The 23,899-nt window shown below is 38.3% G+C and overlaps 1 protein-coding gene and 1 pseudogene across 4 annotated transcripts in view; both read left to right on the top strand.

Annotated features, from left to right (window-relative positions):
• Positions 1-23,899, top strand: part of GRM5 (glutamate metabotropic receptor 5) — a 489,232-nt gene that overhangs the window by 429,400 nt on the left and 35,933 nt on the right. The gene's annotated exons all lie outside the window — the stretch shown is intronic.
• On the top strand, positions 23,086-23,210 carry LOC142870684 (uncharacterized; annotated as a pseudogene).

Here is a 23,899-nt window from a genome sequence, read left to right as displayed (position 1 = left end):
CTTCAAAGCATGCATTAGGGTGACAGTAAAGATATTGTGTCTGCTAAGGTTTGAAAAGGACTCACAGGATACTTGAAGTTTATCCACAAGGTCTAATTTATTTACATTATTAACTTGTACCCTTGCCTCTTTTAATTCTTTTCTGATTCCTTTATACTTCTCATCTCTTTCCAAATACATTGTGCAAGATATTCAACTACATTATAATTTGTGTCTTCTCCTTCTTAAATAATTCCTGGCAATGTCATAGTCTGTACAAAAAGAACTTCCATATATCTAACATGCTGATGACCTATTTTCCATCTGCCTTCCTAATTCCTCTGTGAAACATTCTTTTTTCTGAAACTTCAGCAAGATCACCCTTTCACTTGGACTAACAAAATTTATTTTTCAAACTTTTTTTTATCATCTTTAAACATTTTCTTCAAACAAAATATTTCAGGGAAGACTGATATATAAAACAGACAGGTTGATACAGGGAGGGAACTGTGAGTCTATGTCTAATCACTCCAAAAACTCACCAGAGAGACAGCATGGAGTGACTCACTTAGAGAGACAGCATGGAGTGACAGCAAAGAACACGGTCTGTGTAGCCAGGGCTATCCTTAGTTTGAACACTAGCACTGCTGTTTTATCTCTCCGCAACTTATGTTTTTTCCTCTGTCAAATTAGAATCATATCCCTTATCTCACAGGATTGTAAAAAGTGAAGGTTAGGCACATAGCAGACACTTTATTGAAGGCATCAGGGTGTATTGCTAGAGAGTACTGGGATTGGTCTACAGCCATACCACCCTGAACATGCCCGATCTCATCTGATCTCAGAAGCTAAGCAGGGTCAGGCCTGGTTAGTACTGGGATTGAATACTGGCAGCATCACTTACCAAGTGTATAACCTCAGGAAAATACACTTAACCTCGCTATGCCTTGATTTTCTTCTCTGAACATTGGAGATAATGAAATACATACTTCATAGAGTGGTTGTGAGAACTGAATGAATTAACACATGCAAAGTTTCTGTCACATGGCAAGCATTTCTTAAGTATTTGCTTTTTGATTACGTAAGTTTGCTTAACTATAAAATGGTAGATAATTTCTGTTTTGGGTAGTAAATGAGGCAGCATGTGTTAAATGTTTAGTATCAGCACACGTAGAAAGTACTCAATAAATGGGAGCTAAACCATTTATAATTGTGTCCAACTGCAAATAACAGAAAGCCTATTTTGAGAGGCTTATCCTCTTTGTTTGGGTTTCATTTTCCTCATGTTACAAGAAGTTTGGAAGGAGACTGCTCCTGGCATTTGGTTCAGTGATGTGGAGCCAACACCTCTGTCAGTCTTCTTCCATCCCTGAAAGTCACTGTGTCAGGTGTGTAATCAAAATGATCTTAATCACAAAGCGAGCATCATAAAAGGCAGTATGAATCTATGGAGACATTTATTATACAGTCTGGGGTTTTCAGGGCATCTCTATCTTTATGTTCTCCGGCTCCTCGCCAGACAGTATAACACATTATGTGTTCCAATTTAAGCAGAGCAAGCTCCGTGGGAGTGGGGCTGGAGCTACTAGTAGAGTGGGGCTACTTTGTTCATCACTGTGTCTCCAATGCCTGCCTGTACCTGGGACGGTGTTTGGCACACAGAAGATGCTCAGTAATGATTTTTGGTATGTTTGTTGAATGAATGAATATGGGTGGCAATGTGGTAGGTATTTTTTGCTTATCTTTGGTGCACACTCTACTACTCCCCAGTGGTCCTATTAACTTTGTTAAGACTAAGCCTGTAGCGCCCTGCATTACAAATATCTCTCTCATTCCATTCCTGTGGCCACCAGTCTCTGCACAACAATCAATCATTGATCTCATGTTTTGCTATGGTTATGATGTTCCTCTAGTAACATCCAGTTAATATTTTCAACCATTTTATTTCTAATGTAATAAACAAAGGGACAAACAAAAAACAACAAATTGTACTGATAGTACCAACAGAAAAATATTCTAAGGATTTTTTTGTTTTGCTGTATTTTAACTTGTTTTCCCTACAGTGCCATGTAGTTTTTGATTGGATTTTACAGTTGATACATTTGGGTATTAAAATCTCAAAGAGGGTAAGGAGGGACCCTTGGCAATTGTTGGGTTTTCTTTCTGCATCTTGACAAATCTTGGTCTGTCAATGTGATCACAGCTGAGACAGGCTACAGTCTGATTATATAGAGACTTCTTTTTGCCATCAACCAGGATGTTGAGGCTGGAACCTGCTTTTCATACAGAAAAGAACACATGGCAGAGAAAGGTATAATTCTTTTGCATCACATACACCCCATTCCTGTTCTCCTTTTATTATTCTTGTATTTTCTTTTATTTTTTTATTTTTTTCCAGCATATTGTGGGGGTACAAATGTTAAGGTTACATATATTGCCCTTGCCCCTACCCTTCCTCAAGTCAGAGCTTCAAAGCCATAATCCTCGGAGAGAGAGATCAAAACTAAAATGCTTTTCCTCTGTAGCTTCCATTAGCTCCTAACTATTTTTCTATGTCATACAAAATCAAGATGTTCAGAGTATTCAGCACATTGTAGAATATAACTTGTTATGCGGAGATTTATCTCCCCTTCAAATTTGTAATTTTATAAAGGTCAATGTCAATCACATTGTCTGCCACACTGTTTAAATAATGGGGAACAAATTAACTCAGGTGTTTCTAATATTTTTACATTTTATTCTAAATTATTTGAGCTTCTCAGGCTTGAAATCTATAATATACCAAGGAGCCCACCTCTTGGGATCAAGGATGGACTCAAAAAGGTAATTAAATCCTTACATCTCCAGATGTATGTCTTGGGAGAGAAGCAACTACTATATGGGCCCAGCCCTGTTCTGCTCTCCTCCATCTGGTGTATGGAGAAGCAGGCTGCCATAAACTCAGGCTGGGGCTGGGCCCTGTTTCTGGTTGGGGTTCTGTGTGTGTCCCTTCCACATGGCAAGAGCTCTCCATATTAAAGGGGACACTAATTGTGTACCTCAGAATGAAGACTATAATAATACCTACTAAGGTTACAGTGACTATGTTTCCAAAAGTTAACATACTCCTAGAGAAGTATCCATGGAAAGACACTAGATGCAAATAGAGCATACTAACTTATAGTTCTAACTCGGGCGCCACATCTGGATCTCAATACAGCTGTGTGAATTTGAACAACGTACTTTAGTCTGTTTCCTCAACCATAAAATGGTGGAAAATTCCTGTTTTGACTGGTAAATGAGGTAGTATGCATTAAGTGTTTAGTATCAGCAGATAGAAAGTGCTCAATAAATCATACCTAAACCTTTGAGAATTGTGTTTAACTACAAGTAACGAGAAGGCTATTTTCAGAGGCTTATACTCTTTGTTTGAGTTTCATTTTCTTTATGTTACAAGAGTATGAAAGGAGACAGCTGCTGGAGTTGGTTCAGCGATGCTAGAACCAGCACCTCTGTCATTCTCTAGGCCTTTTACTAAAGGTTGCAAGATAGCTGTCATGGCTGTATGCATTGCATACTTTTATTAGGGAAAACAGAAGTCTTCTCAGAGTCCCATAGGAATTACCCTTACGACTCATTGGCCAAAACCATCTAATACAGCTGCAAGAGAGTGTGAGAAAGTGACATTTAGCTTTTGTCAGCCTCTATAATGGTAAATGAAAGAGAAAAGGAGGTTCCAAGTATTGTTTGGATGCGCCAATGAATAGTGTCTACCACAGAAAGTGGTAGTACCTAGTCTTAATAGTGGTAGTAGTAACAGAAGAAGGAGGAGGTGGGAGTGAAGAATAGGAAGTAAGGAAGATGAATTGGAGAATAAGCACAAAGTAAGAGATTGGATCAAATTGCAAATCACAGGAGTACCCCAAAATGGTTCATTTATCGTTCACCTCCTATGTTTGCCACCTTACAGAGCTTTTCCTATATATTATTAGTCTAACATTTCTAATTGTCACTAAATATTGCAAGTAGATGCAACCATCCTTCCCATTTTTCAGATAGGGAATTTGGGATCAATCCTGGTGAGAAGACTTGCCCATAGTGTCATGACTAGTGAGTAATGGAGCAGTTTTTAACTAAGATCTTAGCTTATAGACACTAGGGGTGAGCATTTCTTAGAGTGTATTCTTTAGAAAATTAGTCTCACAAATTGCTCCATGAAAAAGAAGTTATTTGTTCAAAAATTTTGAAAAAAAATAATTTTTATTGGCGATAAACATTGAGAAATCTTGCAGTGTAGAAACATATTATCCATTTGTTAACTCTTTCCAATCATTTCCTACAGTTATTATGCACAAGACCTTTTTTTCCTAAGCAACTCTCTTACGATCTGAATAACTAATGCTCCAAAGAGCTCACTTTGGACAACATCATCATAAGCCCAAGAGAAGGTGTGTTTGTGGTGCTTGAAGAATAGTTCAGACCTTTAACGAGAAGTGAGCAAAAAGGAGCAAATTTCCACCTCTGATCATGAAGACAGAATCACTTCAAGCTCTGTGAGCACCGAAGGAAAGAATAGAGCTAATTCTAACAGATCTAACGGTTTCCTGGGAGGTTAAATTGGCTCACCCTAGAGCACAAAGAAGAAAGTGCCCAGAGTCAGTCTTTCAATTCACTGAAATAGCAAAGGGAGATTTTTACTTAAATAGGAATGAGTCACTATAGATTTTTTTTTTATATAGAAACATGCTATTTATGCCATCAATGTATAGAGGTCCCTGTGATTAACATTTTGGTTCTAGACACTAATTTCCAGCACAACATGGTGCAGCATCAAATCATTGTCAAGCAGATAATGCCAGGCTTCCGCTTAAGGCCTTCACTTCAGCTGCAAATTGACAAATGAACACAAAACCAGTTCTGACCTAAATAAAGCATTGAATCTGATGACTCTCAAGTTCTGGCTCTACAAGATTCAGAATTTCCAGGGACATAGGGTTGGGGTCTAAAATGTGGTGGGCCTTTCATGGCTAAATTAATGACAGGGGCTTCTAGCTCTAAATTGTTAAATTTTCTCAAAAGGTAAACCCTTCCCTTGGGATTCTAGTCAGGTGGCAGAATCATTAGTGTTGCCTCCACCTTAACTTAATTTTAGAAACTGTCATTTGCCACTTTTGTTTTAATTAACCGATTAACTTTGCTTTAATTAACACTGCCACGAGGGCCCACTTTGGCTGTCTGCTCAAGCAACTGCCAGGCCTTCCACATCCATTGGCTAAATTATAATATGCCTGGAAAACTAGTTGATTTGTGTGAATTACAATATACTCCAACTACTACCAAAGCTTTGATAATTTCCAATCGCTTATATTTCATTAAGAGGATATTAGTCTGTATGAAGTGACGTTCATACTATTTCTCTCTCTTTAGACTCCCGCGCCTCTTCCTTCTATGTTTCCAGATACTATTTATCTTGCAAGTTTCAGATACCTCAACAAGACCTTATTGGATTAAACCATCTCACAGACTTTCCCAGATCTGGACTCTGGGGGCATTTTGTGCACACAGCATAATTTTAGCACACGTTCCTCACACCTTCCTCATTCGTTATTTATTCACAGGCATTCACTGAGGACTGAGCATTGCCAGGCAGTGTGCTAGGCCCTGAGGATCTGGGGATTGTCCTGTGTATATTATGCAATATTTTCAAAACTATCTAATGCTGTCTTCAAAGTATTTCTCCCTCCCTCAGTGCCTTGCACAGTGCCTGACACATAGCAGTACTCGGTAATGGCTCATGCAGAAGGATAGATGGATTACAAATCTGTTGGGCAGTAGCTCGTAGGGCTCATGGCCATCACAGTGGACAAGATTACTCACTTTATTGACTTGATTATCCAGATTTTATCTGATCCTACTTTGTCCTAAAAAATATAAGAAGAAATACTTTTTTCTGAAATCAAACTTTTTTTTTTCCATCAAGCTTCCATGGAGTGCCTCCTCTGTCTCAATCACTGTTCTGGATCCTGGGGATACAGAGATAAATAAAAAAGCAGTCTTTGAGGAGCTCTTGATCTCCCAAGAGAGACAGAATTAGAAACATAAGCTCAATAAAGTGATATAGTGCCATGACAGGAGTCTACAGGGAAACAGAAGGGCCCAAAGGTAGAAGTGGTAAATTTTTTCAGGAGTTAGAAATAACATTTAAAAGAAACTAATTCAAACAAGACATTAATTTCTGTGCAGAAGGCTTCTCTACTGAGGAGGACAGGATAGTGTCAAATTTCCTTCACCTGGTAAAAAAAAAACCCTTCGTGATCTGCCTTTTTCACCGTTGGCTAACCTTGCTTCTGGCCACTCCCTAACTGACTTTCCACACTGACCCCTTCACAATCTCCTTGCTTTCGAGCCTCTAGCGGGGCAAATACTTTGCTGTGAAATACACCTGCCCTACCTCACTCCCAGCTCTCACTTGGCCAACTCATACTCATCCTGGATCTCACTCTGCTGGGAAGCCTATCCTGACCCTCTGAGACTGCATTACACACCCTCCACCTTCCTTATAATCCAAATAAGCCACGTGCTTCCCACTGTAGAACATTTATTATCCCACGTTATGATTACCTGTTTAATTACAAGACTCCTTTACCCCTTCCCAACTCAGACACAATATACCATGAACTTATTAAAGACAGGGACTTTAATAAGTCCCTCATTTTCTGTCTTACTCATTTTCTGTATTATTGGTACCAAACATAATGCCAGTCGCATAGTCAATACTCAAAAATGTTTGCTAAATGAATGGATGAATGGATGAGTGAATAATAATGTCTGAACTGCATTGGCATTTGCCAGTTAACAAAGAAGTGCTGACGATGGGAAGTAATTATATTCACTGAGCACCTGCTATGGGCCAGGCACTGTTCTAAACCCCTTAAATATACTGAATCTTTGTATTCCTGAACTATCTATGGGGTAGGCATTATTATTTTCTCTATTTTACAGATGAGGAAACTGAGACAAACAAAAGCTAATTTATTTGCTTAAGTCCTTTCAAACAGTAAGTAGAAGAGGAAGGATTAGAAAAATGAGAGGGTAGCTTCAGAGCCCATGCAGGTAACCATGAAATTATATTCCCTATTAATACATACATGATAGCCTGAACTGAGAAAAACTGAGATTGAATGAATGAGAAATACAACTCTCCCCTGAGGAGCTTCCTTGAAAACTGCTCCCTGGATCATTATTGCAATGTACTTTCTTGATTCTTCATACCTTCAACTGAAACTGATTTAATGTGCTTTTTTGTCTATATGAATAAAATACACAAAAGCCTCTGAGATAAAAATCTGAACTTTAAGGGCTGCCTGAAATTTAGAAATTCAGTGGTAATTTTCCAATATCTATATAGATTTTGTTTATGAGAATAAATCTGACTGATTCATTTTTACTATTTCTAATATTTATTTATAAGAAACATGAGAAGTTGTAGCACTTTTTGTATAATTCTTTTTTGGGGGATTGTGCCTAATAATCTCAAGTGAAACCTCATAATATAGGCAAGGAATCCTGATTCTTCCTACCTTAATTCAGTCTAGTTTAATTCAACCAGTGTTTTCAGAATAATCATCATATATCATGTACATCGTTGAGTTCTGGGAGTATAAAGATCAATAAGACAAGGCCTGCCCTTTGGAGAAGTTCACAGAGTAGCAGGGGAGACCAATCCATATGCAAATCATTAATTTTATAGTGTATGAACTGATGAAGGAGAGAGATGCACACAGAAATCAGAAGTCACTGAAGAGGGAACGTAGTCCAGTTTGGAAGTTCCTGGAAGGCTGACACCTGAGTTGAATCTCAAAGGGTGATTAAACGATCCAGGTGGAAAACTATGGGAGTCACTATCCTGGGGAGCAACGTGAACAGAAGTATGAAATGACATGGTGTCATGAGTGTGTAAACCATGTGTGAGCAGGTAACCGGAGATGAGGCTCACAGGGAAGTGGCCAATAAGGAACCCTTATTGTGTCTTTAAAAGTTTTGCCTAGAGGAGCCATCAGCCAACCACAGTCCAGTCTCCCTTTCATCAGGCTTTTTCCTGCTTAACGCCCACTCAAGACATCCAGTCTCCTCATACTCATGGCCACCTCCCAACACCATGTTGACACCTCCACACACCATACCCAGTCAAAACCGATGTATTCTCCACCCCTTCTGTCAGCTAGAAAACTGATAAATTAGCTGATGCTATGATAATGATTATCAATGGCTTGCTTTATCTTTTATGTAGTAAATATTTATTGAGCAACTACTTTATGACAGATACTGTGCTGAGTACTTTTATATAGTATCTCATGGGATTTTTTTCTTCTATTTTTATTTTTCATTTATGTATTTTACTTTCAAAATATTATGGGGGTACAAATGCTTTGGTCACATATATTGCCTTTGTACCACCTGAGTCAAAACTACAAGCATGCCCATCCCCCAGACAATGTGCACCACACCTGTTAGGTGTGAATTTACCCATCCCTTCACCCTTCCTCCCACCTGCCCAATCCCTGATGGAAGTTACTTCCATATGTGCGCATAGTGTTGATGGATTAGTTCCAATTTAATGGTGAGTACATGTGGTGTTTGTTTTTCCATTCTTGTGATACTTCACTTAAAAGAATGGTCTCCAGTTCCTTTCAGGTTAGTACAAAAGGTATTTGTTCACCAATTTTTATATAGCTGAGTGGTACTCCATTGTTACATATACCACATTTTGTTAGTCCACTTATGTATTGATGGGGGCTTGGGTTGTTTCCACATCTTTTCAATTGTGAATTGTGCTGCTATGACATTTGAGTGCAGATGTCTTTTTTATAGAATGTCTTTTTTTCCTTTGGGTAAATACACAGCAGTGGGATTGCTGAATCAAATGGCAGGTCTACTTTTAGCTCTTTGAGGTATCTCCATACTATTTTCCATAGAAGTTGGACTAGTTTGCAGTCCCACCAGCAGTGTATGAGTGTTCCTATCTCTCTGCATCCACACCAACATTTACTGTTTTGGAACTTTTTGATAAATGCCATTCTCACTGGAGTTAAGTTGATATCTTATTGTGGTTTTGATTTGCATTTCCCTGATGATTAGAGATGTTGAGCATTTTTTCATATGTTTGTTGGCCATTAGTCTATCTTCTTTTGAAAAGCTTCTGTTTCATGTCTTTTGTCCACTTGTAATGGGGTTGTTCAATTTTTTTCTTGCTGATTTTCCTGAGTTCTTTACAGATTCTAGTTATTAGCCCTTTTATCTGATGTATTCCATGCAAATATTTTCTCCCATTCTGTAGGTTGTCTGTTTTCTCTAATTATTGTTTCATTTGCTGTTCAGAAACTTTTTTATTTGATCTGGTCCCATATATTCATTTTTGTTGTTGCTGTGATTGCCCTTGGGGTATTCTTCATAAATTCTTTGCCTAGGCTGATGTTTAAAAGAGTTTTTCCACCATTTTCTTCTAGAATTCTTATAGTTCCATGCCTTAGGTTTAAGTCTGTTATCCATTATGAGTTGATCTTTGTGACAGCTGAGGGATGCAGACCCTGTTTCAGTCTTCTACATATGGCTATCCACTTTCTCCAGCACCATTTATTGAATATGGGGTTCTTTTCCCCAGTGTATGTTTTTGTCTGCTGTGTCAAAGATCAGATGGCTATGTGAGGATTGTTTTATATTTGGGTTTTCTGTACTGTTCCATTGGTCTATGTCTCTGTTCTTGTGCTTGTACCATGCTGTTTTGGTTACTATAGCCTTATAGTATATAGCTTGAAGTCTGGTAAATTGATGCCTCCCAATGTATTCTTTTTGCTTAATCCCTTCAGTACCAGCATTGACTATAGTCGATAGCTACAGATGAAGACGCACAGCCCAGCGTCGACTATAGTTAATAGCCACAGATTAACACGCACAGCGACTTTAGCCGACAGCCATGATATGAAGGTGCACAGCTGAGCATCAACTTTAGCTGACAGCCATGATATGACTTTTCTAATATTTCATGCATCAAAATAAAATTGTGAACATTTAAAATAACATAATGAAAACATATATGTATATGTTACCTATTCTGATTTACATTACAAGTAAAGCTGCCTGTAAAGTAAAACAAGCTTTCAGTGCTTTAAAGCTTTCCTCATCACACAAGAGCAAAATAAATTCATCGTCAATGCACAGCACAAATTATCATGCGGACTATGAGTGTTGGCTGTGGGCAAGCTTTCGCAGCCGGTGAGTGCGGTACTGAAGTGGTTAAGGTTGCTTTATCTATATGGGGTCTTCTCTAGTTCCATATGAAGCATTGAATTATTTTTTCTAGATCTGTGAAAAATGGTGTTGGCATTTTAATAGGGGTTGCATTGAATCTGTAGATCACTTTGAGTAGTATAGACATTTTAATAATGTTGATTCTGCCAATCCATGAACACAGTATGTTTTTCCATCTGTTTATATCCATTGCTATTTCCTTCCTCGGTATTTTATAGTTCTCCCTATAGAGGTCTTTCATCTCCTTAGTTAAATATATTTCTAGGTCCATAGAAGAACTTACCTCAAAATGATGAGAGGCATATACAACAAACCCATAGCCAGCATCATACTGAATGGGGAAAACTTTAAAACATTCTGCTTAGAACCAGAACCACACCAGGTTGCCTTCTATCACCACTTCTATTCAACATAGTGCTGGAAGTCCTAGCCAGATCAATCAGACAAGAGAAGGAAATCAAGGGTATCCATGTGGAGGCAGAAGAGGTCCAACTATTGCTCTTTGCTGATGACATGCTCTTATATCTAGAAAACCTCAATGATTCTGCCAAGACACTACTAGAATTGATAAGTTCAGCATAGTCTCAGATTACAAAATCAATGTACACAAATCAGTAGCATTCATTTATACACCAACAACAGTCAAACTGAGAACCAAATCAAAGACTCAATACCTTTCACAACAGCAACAAAGAAAATAAAATACCTATGAATATATTTAAGGAGGTCATGGGATCTTCACATAGTATTCTATAATAAAAAGCGATATCCCCTATCCACAGATAAGAAAACAATAATAACTAAGGCACCTAGAAGCTAAGCTAGCTTTAGTAAGTGAACTTAATAAGTGTTAGAACAAAATTTGGGATTCAAACCCAGGTCTATATGTCTTCAAAATTCTTTGTCATTCCAATGCTGCCTTTCTGATGGATTCATTTTCCCAACTATGTATCTCTTTTTGTTGTGGTGGTAGTTGTGGTAAATAAAGTCATGGTGAATGCATTTTTGCCATGTATTTTAATACTGATTTTTAGTCTCAGAGAAATGACCCTAAAGGCGACATTTTTTTCAGTAGACAGGCAAATCCAGTCAAGATGACCTCATGCAACAAGGTAGACATTAGTGTCACTCATGTTATAGTTTTGCAGAATTAGTGTGGTATAAGGAACTGAGCTTTCTCAGCAAAGGCATGGATTCCAATCCTGGCCCTGTCACTTACAAACTAGGACCCTAGACAAAGCATTTAATCTCTCGGAGCCTCTGGAAAATGAGGAGAATAATATTCATCTCACTATATGTTATGCTTACAGGGTCATTGTGAGTATAATACAGAGTAAGTTTCACAGTCTGTATCCACAAGATGTAGGCTTCCTTTTTCCTAATTAGGGGGTCATGTTGGATCATGTCCAGCCAATATACAGCTCTGGTGACATAATCTAAGAGGAGGTTACATGATGTCATTCTTCAGGAAAGTTACAGAAGTAGAAATACTTGATTTTGGGAATCCTGCCTGAATTACTAGTAATCATTGCTTTATGCTGGGGGCCCTTGGCCCTCCAAACTTCCATTACATTTTTAGGTGACAGGGTAAAAATGTTCTGCTTAAGTGCTTTTCTAAGAGTCAGGCTTTCCTGGGTGTTTAAAGGTGGTTTGTGAGCGTTAGCCATTTCTTTCATTCCCGTTGTGATTTTGGCAGTGCATTTATATTTCTCCATAAAAGATATGATTTTTAACTTGGCCCAGAACATATGAATCCATCTTTACTTAATTATGTAGAGATGAAATGACAAATCACTGTAGTAAATTTTATGCATCACATAATGTGAAGCTCTTTGATGAGGTAAGTGTTTCCTCACGTTTTTCACTTATGTTTAGCCAAAAAGAAAAAAAAAAAAAAAGCAATTGCAGGAAATAGTCACGGCATCTCTCAGGTGCACAAGCTTGCTGCCTGGCCTTGCTCTGTGGCATCACGACCGCACACTCTGGATGGCAGGAGCTGCCAGAGAGCGTGACTTCCCCTCTGCTGAGTTGAAATGGCACGGCCAGAAATGCAGGCTAATAATGTAATAATGTTGTTTTATTTATTCATGTGACTTTTTTAGCTTGAGAAAAAAGAGAGACTATGACTTGGTAAACAAACAGATCTCTTCCGAAACAAACAATAACTGAAAAGCAAAGCATGGAGAATATAATGAAACTCCCAGTAAAAAGAATGATTATAATCTGCATTTGTTAAGCAAGTTCCAATGATGTGTGAGACATGATTCTGTGTGTTTTGCATACTACTATTTTATGGAATAAAGCTCCCCAACCTTAGAGTTTCTGATTCGATTGGTCTGAGGTGGGGCCAAAGAGGTTGCATTTCTAACAAGCTCCCCAGTAATGCTGATGCTGCTGGTTTAGGAATCACACCATAGGTTCACTTTCAGAACCATGGACTTAGCAATCTAAGCTGACAACAACCATGTGAATCAGGTATTATTATTGTTAACTCTGTTTTAAAAGTGAGAAAATTAAAGCTTCGAGTGGTCAAGTAATCTGTCCAAGTTTACACAGCCGGTAGGGGACACAAATGGGATTCCAAGTTAAGGTTGTTTGAATCCAAACACCATGTTTTCTCCATACCGCTTGACTGATAAGCTTTCAGGAGGATATATCAAGTGGGTAATTGTTTCCTCCTTCCTGTTTGCTCCATATTAGGACTTTTGTTTTGCAGATTCATTAAACTCTTAAGGCATTATCTGCCCACCTGAGGGTAAGGTAATAACATGACTATTATAAGAGACTCACTATTGGTTAAGTTATTAAGCATACTTTCCACCCTGCCCATCCGGTAAATTCTATAGAAATTTCAGAAATGATTCTAAAATGTTCATCCAGCTTCTTTCCTTTGGCCTCACTGAAGCCAAAGTCCAATCCAGGAGACCAGTTACCATCCCCCTACATTCAGGTCCAAATAAACAACTGCATCAGTGCGAGTTGGAGGAACATGGTTAACTAACAGGAATCTGAAAAGACCTTGGGATATAAGTTAGCTAGTATGTCAGTATCACCACACACTATTTCCATAAAAATAAAAGCAAAATTAAACAAAGAAACCTCATTCAATCATAGATGGCATGAATAAAACAAAGGAGGTGACAAAATAGAATAATAAACATGGATGTCCTGTGCAGTAGCCAGAATAATGGCCTGCAAATGTGGTCACATCCTATTCTCTGGAACCCATGAATGTGTTATCTTACCTGGCAAAAGGGACTTTGCAGATGTAATTATATTAAGAGAAGATGATCCTGGATTATCCAGGTGAGCCCAGTTTAATCACAAAGGTCCTTATAGGAGGTAGGCAGAGATGCCAGAGTCCTAAAGGTTTGAAGATGCTATTCTGCTGGCTTTGAAATGAAAGAGGAGTCTAGAAGCCAAAGAATGCAAGCAGCCTCTAGAAGCTAAAAAAAGCAAGGAAATGGATTGTCCCCTCAAGCCTCCAGAAAAGAACACAGTCTCGCTCACACCATGATTTTAGCCCAATGAAAGCCATCTGATCTCCAGAACTGTAAAATAATAAATTTGTGCTTTTTTAAGTCACCAAGTTTGTGGTCATTTGTCACAACAACAATAGAAAACATCCTCTATAAGATCTGGAGCTCAAATGAATGATCCTATCCTGACTGCAACACTCCCTAAAAGATAAACCACCTTGGCTCAGGCAAAGGGAGAAAAGATCTTGGTCTTCCCCAGCCAAAACTCCTGCGAGATTCCGCGACATCTTAAAAGGTTTTACTCCAGTCATATGTCTCACAGGGAAAGTCATTGTATTCATGCCCTGCTGTCCCCTCTCTGCCCCAATACACATATTCTATCAGAGATCATTGAGGGTGAGAACATATTCATCTCTAGATTGGCCCAATAAATTGCTGTCATGCTAATACAGGAGGCAAAAGTGAGATCAAGCCATACTGAGTCCTCCTACTTAAATAAACAAGTTTCCACTGTGTGACACCATCCATCTTAACTTTCCCCTGTGCTGTATCCCATCCACTTCACTCTGGATCCCACCAAGGTCTCAGTCAGAAGCCGAAAAGAACAGGACCATACTCCACCCATTGGTGAGACTCAGGTACACCAGATGGCATGCTTCTATTCAGATGGACAAATTATGACATTGTAGAAAAGGTAAAGAAGGAGCACTGGAGGAAAATGAGAGGAAACTGGAGTTCAGAGAGAATTGTAGACACATCCCTCAGGAACTACTCAGCCATTGGATACAGCCGCGTGCACGACCTATTGCTAGAGAACGGAGCAGGGCAAAAGTAGGTCTTTCTCTTCCATGTACGGAGCTGGTGCCTGCCAGGAGAACCAAATATTCTAGCTTGAGTGGACTAGCAAGCACTTGTTTTCTTTCATTGATTAACTAATGAAAATACAAGAAAAAAAATTGATTTCAACATTCACTCACAACAGAAATCTAACTTTAGGACGTGCTTTAATCCAAAGGATGTTTGAAATGTCTGATGGTACTTGAGAAAAACTGAGCAAATTGACTTCAGTGAAGAACTTTAAAACACACGTTAGCAGAATGCTAATGTGCTGAACTGGAGCTCAGCAGATGCAGGCTTCTGATGTCTTGACTGTCTTTTTCACCTTCAAACTCCAAATCCTCGCATCAAAGCACATGTTATCTAATTTCTCCTTGGACATTTCCAGAGGCTTTTGTTTAATTGTATTCACTGTACAGACACTGCTCTGTGACTGTATCTCCAGGGAGAATGGTGCCAGACAGACAGCAACTTGTGGGCTGAAAGGAGCAGACAGCCTTTAAACTCCAGGGCATTTCTGAGCATCCTTAGTGATGCTAGTTAAGAACCAGGCCTTATGTGTCAACTGTCTACAGACTCAGCCTTTCCTCCTTTCCTTCCCAGCCCAATCCCCCCATCCCCCTCTCACTCCCCCTTTCCCCTCTCCTTCCTCCTTCCCCTCTTCTGCTGGGCCACAGCCCCAGCAGTCAGCAGATTAGGTCCCTTTTCTGACCACTAGGTGGCAGGCGGGGGTCTCTGGGCAACTCCATAGAGAGAGCATTTCTGCACAAGACACACTCAGCTTGTGCAGCAATGACTGCCACTGTGGGCTTGTACAGAGAGCTTAATACATGCAGCTGGAGGCAAACTTTTGTAGGAGGAGTGCTAACAGTAGATGTGCTAATTCCCAGAGGTACCAACTAAAGAAGATTCCTAATAAGAATGAGAAGCCAATCTTCCCTATCACATGCCTAGTTGCCCCGTTTGTGGAGGGTAACAAAGAATGGTGAAGGGGAAGGTAGCCTTTCACTATCAGTGAAAGTTAATTAGAGTCTACAGCATTTTATATCTATGTGCTCAATGCAAGTATGAAGAGGTTGGTGTCTGCTGGTGGGAGGTAGATAAGAAAGGAGACTAAGAATGGTGTCAGGAAGTCCCTACAGCTACCATTGGATTTCAAGTCAAACTCTTAGGCATTCCAGCCAAAAGTTTCAACAGGCAGAACCCACAAAAGGGAAAATGGAGTTTAGAATGTGGAAAGGGGATGATGAGAATGATATTGGTGATGATAGCTAACTTTCCGTGAACATTTATTATGTGGCAGGCTCTATTGTCAGTGCCTCATAGATATTGATTGAACCATTGAAATAACCCCATGAGATAAGCAATATTAGTATCCTGATTTTATACATGAGGAAATTGAGGCATGTGAGGTTAAGCAAATTGCACAAGGACAGATAGCTAGAAAGGATTGGACCTTACATTCAAATCTAAGCAGTTTGCCTCTAAAGTCCATGACTTTAGCTACCAGAAATTATAAACATTAACTTTTATTTGAAAGAGTAGTAAAGACTTTGTAAGAATCAATTAAAGGCCAGGATTGAGAAAGACATTTGAGAAACTATCATTTCTATAATTTTATTTCAGTTGGGCTTCCTCCTATTTAATCCTCTTGACAAACTAAATGATTATCCATTGCTCCATTTTCTTTTGTTAGCTCCTTCCCTTACCACTTGCTTTTTCTGTAAGACTTAAAGCCACTGCCTAGAGTACTCTTCTGTATTATAATCCAGTTAAGGTCCAAAGACGATCTGGCTTGGTCATGAAAGCAAGTATACATGAGAAGGACATTTCAGTTTCTTGCCTGAAATGTCTGCATAATGCAGATAGCACAGACATGATCTAAATTGGTACAAGGAGTGGGATATGCTTCCTAAAGACAGATACAGATGAAGTATATAGTTTTGTTTTTATCAGTTATGATTTATTTTTATTTTTTTCTTCAAGTGATGACTATTTCTAAAGTTGTTAATTTAAAATATGTGAGATTGTGGAAAGTATATTTTAGAAGTGGTCAGGTACAGTAGAAATATATCAGACAGTCCTTACACACCTACTTCATGCAAATAATTGTCAATTTTTAGAATTAAGTATATTTGACAATCTGGGTAATTTTAACATGAAAGATGGTTTATCACAGGAAAATATTATTTTGACCAAGAAATTCAACAATGATTTCATCGCCAGTTTTCTAGACATTGATTGGAGGGTTTCCTCATCTTCTATTTCCTCTCTGGATAAAAGCTTCATCTTTAGCCTCATTGCCTAAACCTATGCCATCCTTGACATTTTACTTCCTCTGACCCTTCACATCCAAACAGTCATTTCTCCTACTAATTTTACCTTATCTTTTGCAGTTTCACTGATAGCTCCATGGATTGTGTCCTCATAATCTGTTGTCTGAACTACTTACTTAAAAGTCCTAAATTATCAATGAACTAACCTGTCCCAGCAGCTGCTAGAGTGATCTTCTCAAAGTGTAAATCTGATCACATTATTCAACCCTCAAATTAATTTCAGCAGGTACACATGCATTTCAATATAAAATAACTTGGCTTTTGCAAACTTGAGTCCAGCCATCAATCCCCCAGTACTCCCACCATCATCACTCTTCCAACCAACATCCAAACATATACTATACTACAGTGCCAAACTGTATATAGTTCCCCAAATACACTAGCCTTCGGCCAGTTCTTTGGTATGCTCCTGTCTATGTATATATTATTTTTCCTGCCTCTATTAATGCCTGCATTTATCTTCCTTTCTTTTACCTAGAAAACACCAATTTAATCTTCCAATTCCCAACCCAAATATTGAACTTCTTTTATAAACTATATTTCCATTGAACTTTCTGAATCTTCTCATGTAAAACCCATCAGGTTGTATTGTGTTGTTGATTTGTATGTTTTTTCCCCCTGCACTAGGCTATAAGTTTCTTGTAGGCATTGCCTTCTTTCTCTTCATCACCAGCAACTAACTCAGTGCCTGCTTTTAGCATGTTCTCTAATAAACATACCAGCAAAGATTCACTTCTCTATTCTCTCTGGAGAAGACCTAGCTTCTCCTCTAATGATGAATCAGCACTCAATAGTAGTTCATTTTCCAAGAAAATAAGTCAACTTTTCAAGACTCTGTCTACTGCTGTCTGATAATATAATATTGAGACGTAGTTCTCTTACTAGACATGTAGAAAGCTAATGATAAGAAGATTTACATCTGCTGGGTTGTAATGTTTTGAATGATATATTTTAAGGTGTTTTATTTTGAGGGTAGAAATGCTTTGTAATTATTAATTAAATGGTTTGATCTGCAATAATTGAAGTATATTTGTGGAGCTATTAAAGACTATGTCTGGATGATCTTGATGAATTGCATCTAAAGCCCTCCTTTTGTATAATGAATTGATATTCTTGAATGCTATGATTATAGTGAATTTTAATTTGCATATTATTTTAGTGGTCCCATTTTTTTACTATTTAAAATTGATTAAAATGTTTTTGATTAATTGATAGAAATTATCTGGATGGTAAGGTAAACTAAGCAGTTTTATTTTCAAAATTCTGTCTCAAGAAATGTTCCCTTTATTTGCATTAGCCCTGCTTGGAAGTGGCCTTGCTGTATCAAATATGGTGCATGCAAGTCATACCTCTTTCAGAACATTACAGTTCATACTAGAGAAAAATATGCCTCAGGCATAACTGAATTAACAACTCTTTCTCATCTCTCAAGCTCCATTCCTTTAGTAAAGATGAAAGAAATAAATAAGGGCAGGATGATAAGAATATCCTTTTCTCTAACTTTTTGGCTAAAATAAGTTTTTTACACTTCCTCAGTCATATGGACATTTTTGGGGGGAGGGTCTCAATTTCTAGATGTCATCTCTCCCAACTCCCCAACCCCTATACACACAAGGCATTTCATAGTTCTAGTATTTCTAACACATCAAGGAACTAGAAAAGGAAGAGAAAACAAACCCAGAGCCAGCAGAAGAAAGGAAATAACGAAGATCAGAGTAGAACTAAATGAATTGGGAAAATAAATAGAAAGGATTACCAAAAAGTTGGTTCTTTGAAAAGATAAAATCAAGGGACCTCTTGCTAGATTAAGCAAGAACAAAGAAAAAGGACCCAAATAAGCTCAATCAGAAATGGAAAAGGTGACATTATTACAACTGACACCACAAAAATACATTTATCCATGAATATTACATAAATTTCTACATGCATAAACTATACAATGTAGAGGAAGTGGACAAATTCCTGGGAAGACACAGCCTCCCAAGACTCAGTCAGGAAGAAATAAAACTCCTGATCAGACCAATAATGAACACTGGGTTCAAAACAGTAATAAAACCCTCCCCATCCTCCCCCAAAAAACAAAATAGAAGCGCTAGATGCGATAGATTCACAGCTGAATTCTATCAGATCTACAAAGAAGACCTGGAACCGACGATACAGAAATTATTCCAAAATATTGAGAAGGAGGGAATCCTCCCCAACACATGCTGTGCAGCCAGCATCTCCTTGATGCCAAAGCCAGGAGAGGCCACAACAATAACAACAACAAAACTACAGACCAATATCTCTTATGAATATAGATGGAAAAATCCTCAATGATATGCTAAGAAATAGAATTCAACAGAACATCAAAAAAGCAATACACCAGAACCAAGTAGGCTTCATCCAGGGGATGTAAGGATGATTCACAATAAAGTACATCAATAAATGTGATTCATGACACAAACAAAAGCAAAAATGAAGACCATATGATCACCTCAATAAATGCAGAAAAATCATTCAAAAAAATCCAGCACCCTTTCATGATAAAATTCCTCAACAAACTAGGCATAAAAGGAACATACCTGAGAATTTTAAAACTCATACATGACAAACCCACACCCAACATCATACTGAATGGGGAAAAGTTAAAACAAGGCAAGGTGAGGTGCAGATTTCGTATTTTCTCCCGAATGTGATTGGAAGCTTTGGAAGATTTGAGAGGAGGACGTACATGGTAAGATTAATATGTTAAAGAGATCGTTTTTGTTTCTATAGATAGAAGAGAATGCAGAGTGGCAAGAAGAGAAGGGGAAAATCAGACACTCATTTTGACAGGTTAGGTGAGGAAATTATGATGATTTTAACTAAAAAACACAATGATGGGAGTTAATGATTAATTGGATGTTGTGTACAAAAGAAAGAGAAAAAATAAAGATAAGTCTTAGATTGTTTTTACTTGTGTAAATAGGAGAATTTGGACCAGTATAATTTAGCCTTCGGGAGACGAGGTTTGAAGGATAAAATAAAGAATTAAATTAAGACATGTTAATATTATGCCCCATTAGCTCAAAGGAGAAGTCGAGACTGGAGACTAAAATAAAAGGGTTGAGAAGGGGGAGCTATCTGCATGTGATGATGGCACGTCTAGATGGACATAAATTTGGGTTGGGGGTGTCAAGGTTAAGGAAAATAGGTTTGAAGAAAGATGTGTTTGCTTTTGGAATTGTTAAATTTAAAATTCCCAAGTCCATCAAAATGGACAAGTCCAAGGAGCTGCTAGAAAAACTGGCCTGATGACTCTGAGAGTTTGAAGTTTGAAGTACAGTTTTGGGAGAACCAAGGACAAAGCCCAGAGACTAAATAAATAAGGAAAATTCTGAGAACTAAACAAATAACTTCTGAGTATCACCTGAGTCATCTCAGACCCAGATACAAGTGATCCATGAGAGGGGAAAAAAAAATGTTTCAAAAATGATAGTTCCAGTTACAGAAAAGTCAAATGAGACAGAGTTCAGAGTCATCCTTGGATATGGCAACCAGATGCTTATTGAGGATTTAGCAAAAAGCAATTTCAGGCCCTATTCCTTTGAGGAAGTATTTTGTCTGCCAAAGGCCCAGGCAAAGATGGAAATCAGCGTTCATTAGTTGGATAGAACATTCTCATTGTTGACTACTGGATTCTACAGCAAAAATTTTGATATAATTTGAAAACCACCAAGATGCGGTGTAATACTCATAGCCAAGGATCCTGTATGTACCAAGAGCACTAAGACACCCTGGCAGCCTCTACCAAGCTTCTACTCCTGATGGGTTTCAGTTCTTGACAGCCTACTTGCTTGCTCTACTCGTTTGATGTTCCTAAATCAACCACAGTATGTAGTCACAATAAACCAGGGACTACTGGAGCAGGCAACGGAGCCCTGAGACTTGGCAGCACTGTCATGAGCATGACACTCCTACGCTAGCTAGGACGGTGCTGCCAAGTAAGATCACACTGCGTCCTGTGATGTGTGTGATGAGCAAGGCCCCCTAGAGGGCAGCAGAGCCTCACAGGAGGGGGGACAAGTGCCAAAGCAGAGGTTAGTGGGGAGTTTCACTAAAGGAGACACAAGGGGGCAATATACACATTTATGGAGAAGGACGTTAAACTGTGAATTAAAGAAAGTCTGTAATACAAGGGGCAGAAATGTCTTAGTTGTGTGCCAGGCATCAATAACAAGTGGGCTAGCAAAGAGTTGGACAGAAGTCAGTCACAGGAAAGCAAGGTCCTTTGCTCAGTGAATGTTAATAATCATAAAAAAGTGCCATTTGCTGAGGACCTATTATTCACCATTCCAACATTGTCTTAGTCTGTTTTGTGTTGCTGTAACAGAATACCAGAGACTAGGTAATTTATAAAAGATGAAATTTATTTCTCACCGTTCTGGAGACTGGGAAGTCTGAGAGCATGGTGCTGGCATCTGGCAAGGGTCACCCTGTAGCAGAAAGGCGAGCCAGTGTGTGAGATAGAGAGAGCAAATGGGAGCCGAACTTCTCCTTTTATCAGGAGCCCACGCCCCCCCAATTAACTAACTCACAACTCTGTGAAAACAGCATTGATCCATTCATGAGCGCAGATCCCTCATGCCCTAATCACTTCCCAAAGGCCCCATCTCTTAATCCTGTTACAATGGCAATGAAGTTATCAGCACATAAACTTTGGGGGGCATAGTCAAACCATAGCAACCATGTTGTCTGTTATGAGCTAGATGATATTTTAGGAACCAGAGATATAAAAATGAATAAAATACTGTCCTTCCCCCAGATAACTTCTCTCCTGATTGTAGAACCAGAGGTGTAATGAAATAACGTCAGTAAAAAGTTGTAGGTGCTTTAAGTCTCTGTAGTTGATACCATAGGTACATACAAAAGGGAAGTCATTAATTATATGAAAGAGGACAGGAAAGCCTCAAAGAAAATGTAACACAGGACAGGAAAGCCTCAAAGAAAAGGTATGGATCCTGGTTAGGAGTTTTTCTTTTTTTTTTCCTTCCCCTCTGATTTCTCTAGGTTTTCCCTGAAATAATCCATTTTTTCTCTCTCATTCATTTATTATTTCCTTTAGCACATTTTTTTATTGAGCCCTACCAGGATCCAGTCATTGTTCTGGGTATTGGGATGCATGCATGGTCCCCTGATTCAAGAAGTTTACAACATTTTATTTTTGGTGAACATGACCATTGTCAGCAAGGCAAACAGCTTGCCCTAGTTTGCCCCAGCTTGCCCAATCTGCACTTTCGACACCCTGTCCACTTTCCAGGTAGGAGGGAGAAAACTTAGACCTTCGGTTCTACTAGCCCCTATGTGAGGGAAAAGGTAACAGAAAAAGAAGATCAGGTTTTTTCACTAATTAACTCTTCTTATCAATTAAGCAGTTAACAAATAGAAATTGTCCACAATGCGCCAAAATTCTACCTCTCAGCCCAGGATAAGTTCAAGGTCCACCACAAGTCCTAAGAGTTTGACCTTTCTGTCCTAGGACAGATAGGTATATTGTCTTCACCATGAGTTTTGTGTTCTGTTTGTCTAGGCAACCATGTTTGTCATTCCCCATTAGAGTCTAAGTTCCTTGAATCCAGAGGCTGTGAAATGTATTTTCTTGATGTCAACTCCAAAACCAAGCACTATGGCAGGCATCTAGAAGATGCACAATATGCGTGTAGTACATTATTTACAATCAGATGGACCTAGTTTTAATTCCAGCATCAACACTTAAGAACTATGTGAACTATAGTTCTCTTTTAAATAAAGTCATCAATACTCCTCCCCTGGGTTGTAAGGACATTTGAGATAATGTTTTAAAAGCTTCTAGCATAGAGCCTGACACATATGCTTGCTCTTTTTCCTTCTCTTCCTTATTCTTTGCCTTCTCCTTGATTTTTTTTTTTTGGGGGGGGTACCTTTTCCTTTTAGTCATCCCTTTGATAATTTTGGTTATCTTCTTTAATCTAGTCTTTTAGAGTGCAAGTCTTAGAGTTCAACCACCCAATTATGGGTCCTGGTTTTTCCCCTTCTAACTACATGACTTTGAGCAAGTTACCTAACCACTTTGTGCCTCAGTTTTCTAGCTGCAAAATTGGGATGATAATAGTATTAATACCTATCTCATAGTGTTTTGTGAAATTAAGTGCTAAAATACATGCAAAATCGCTTCTCGGCCTTTTGGCTAAGATCAAGTGTAGTATCTGTTCTTATCAGTTTAAAATATATGCAAAACATCAATTCTGTAAGTTAAATGGTATTTCTTCCATTATTCAAAGAGGAAATTTATGAAAAATTATATAAGTTACTCAAATTATACAGCTAGCAAGTGGTATTGCTGAGAATCAAATCTGTGTTAATTAACTCCAAAGCCAGTACACAATTACCATGATATATTGCCTATCTCAAGCAAACTAAAGTCCAGTAAGTTTAGAAAAATTTGGAGAGCTACAGTATATCTGTCTATATGTGTATGTTTATGTATGATTATATAGAAATATGTATGTTATTTTATGTGTGTGTATATATGTGTATATGTGTGTGCTCATATATTTAATATATGATACTATATGACTGCATGCATAAGTTTATCACATGATAACTCCTATATTTCTAGATCACACTGCAACTCCTACTTCGGAATGGCACACAATAAGTACTTAGGAAACCCCAGTAATGTTCCTTTGGGTATCTCCCATTATGAAATTTAAATAATTTCACTTTCATTTATTGTGATAAATATTTGACCATGTGGAAATCTGCTTAGAAATGGCAAAATTAGGAAATTTATCTGTTATAATTATGTGATTATAATAAACTATAAAACACTATCTTAAAACCAGGAGAGATATAATTCCCTATATTAAAATGATACTCTTCAAACAGTGTGAGGGAAGTGGAAAGGCAGCCTCTAACCAAGACTTATGCTTTTAGTCCCTCCTCCCAGTACCGTGGAGTGGATTCTTCTCATGGTCACTC

The sequence above is a fragment of the Microcebus murinus genome, chromosome 4 (assembly GCF_040939455.1).
Source record: "Microcebus murinus isolate Inina chromosome 4, M.murinus_Inina_mat1.0, whole genome shotgun sequence".
NCBI lineage: Eukaryota > Metazoa > Chordata > Mammalia > Primates > Cheirogaleidae > Microcebus > Microcebus murinus.
This window is presented reverse-complemented; position numbering and strand designations above follow the sequence as displayed.